This window comes from Triturus cristatus, chromosome 4_1, assembly GCF_964204655.1.
Source record: "Triturus cristatus chromosome 4_1, aTriCri1.1, whole genome shotgun sequence".
Lineage (NCBI taxonomy): Eukaryota > Metazoa > Chordata > Amphibia > Caudata > Salamandridae > Triturus > Triturus cristatus.
In genome coordinates, this window is record NC_140585.1 from 562,737,107 (window position 1) to 562,738,958 (window position 1,852).

Below are 1,852 nucleotides of genomic sequence, written 5' to 3' on the forward strand. Positions count from 1 at the left end.
CCTCCCGCCATCCGGGTTACCGTGTCATGTGTTGGTGTCTTCTGTGGCCTGTGACTTGACATTGTCCAGCTGGGTGCATGCAGTGGCATGTGCGTGTTCATGGAGTGTGGTTGAGTCATGCGATAGCTTGGGGTGGTTGCGTGCCTGTTTGTGATTTTGGTTGTGGATGACGTTCCCCCATGTGAGGTGCGTTGTTTGTGTACTCACCCGGGTCTCGGAGTCCTCCTAATCCCTCCACTGTCTCCACCGGCACCCTCTCCTCCCAGGGATGGTAGTGTACGGGTCTGCGGGGCGGCCCTCCTCCAGTGGCGTTGGCCTGGTTGTGTTCATCAAGCATCTTGGCTCGGACCCTCCTCCGCAGATTGTACCACCTGGCTTGGCATTCCTGCTTGTTCCTTCTGGTGTCCGCAACAGCATTCACAGCATCGACGATGGTCTGCCACATGGCTGTTTTTTCTGCCATGCTGGTCTGTCTGACCAAGGTTCCAAAGAGCTGTGGCTCGACTCTGAGGATTTCATCGACAAGGACCTCCAACTCTCGGTTACTGAACTTTGGATTCTTGTTAGTGGGCATGGTGAGGGGTGTGGGTGTGGATGGTGGGGGGGGGTGTGTGGATGGTTGTGGGTGTGTGTGTGTGGTTGTGCAGGTGTGTGTGTGAATGTGATGAGGGTGTGTTTGAGAAGGTGGTTGTGTGAAGTTGTGCAAGTGTAAGGTGTGGTGAAGCTTCTAGTTTGGTGCTGTAGGTTGTCTGTGGGGTCTGGCAGCAGTGAGTCTGTTGCAAAGGCTCATGGTTTGTGTGTGTGGGCCCTTTTTATTGGTCCATTGGTGGGTGTGGCTGTGTTTGAACTTTGGGTGGGTGTGTTATAAGGAGTGGTGGTGTTTTGGGCCTCTGTTTGTTTTTGGCTATTGCAGGTCAGTGAATGTGTTGTTTTGGTAGTTGTTGGACATGTTTTGTGGCTTTGTGCCATTCGAATGGTGTATTCTTGTGTCCTTTTGGTTAGTCCTGGTTGTGTACGTGCGTTTTTTGGCGTGTATACGGTGTGTACATGGGCCTTTTTGTTGTACAGTGCTGTCCTTGTGTGTGGCTTGGTACGAGTCGTACATTCGGTTGTGATGTTGGGTCCTGGGGTGCGCTCCGTCCTTAGGATGTTGTGGTGTGGGTACGCTCCATGCATACGCGGGTGGGGGTAGGACTCGAACGTACAGGGGTGTAGGTACACGGGGGTACGACACGTACAGGGGTGGGGGTACGACTCTGACGTACACGGCTGTAGGTACACGGGGGTAGGACACGTACGGGGGTGGGGGTACGACTCTGATGTACACGGGTGTAGGTACACGGGGTACGACACGTACACGGGTGGGGGTACGACTCGAACGTACAGGGGTGTACATGCACGGTGGTATGACACGTACAGGGGTGGGGGTACGACTCGAACGTACAGGGGTGTACATGCACGGTGGTACGACACGTACAGGGGTGGGGGTACGACTCGAACGTACAGGGGTGTACATTCACGGTGGTACGACATGTGCACGGGTGGGGGTAGGAGTCAAACGTACTGGGGTGTACATACACGGGGGTACGACACGTACAGGGGTGGGGGTACGACTCTGACGTACACGGGTGTACATACACGGTGGTACGACACGTACAGGGGTGGGGGTACGACTCGAACGTACAGGGGTGTACATACACGGTAGTACGAAATGTACACGGGTGGGGGTAGGAGTCGAACGTACTGGGGTGTACATGCACGGTGGTACGACACGTACAGGGGTGGGGGTAGGACTCGAATGTACAGGGGTGTACATACACGGTGGTACGACACGTACAGGGGTGGGGGTACG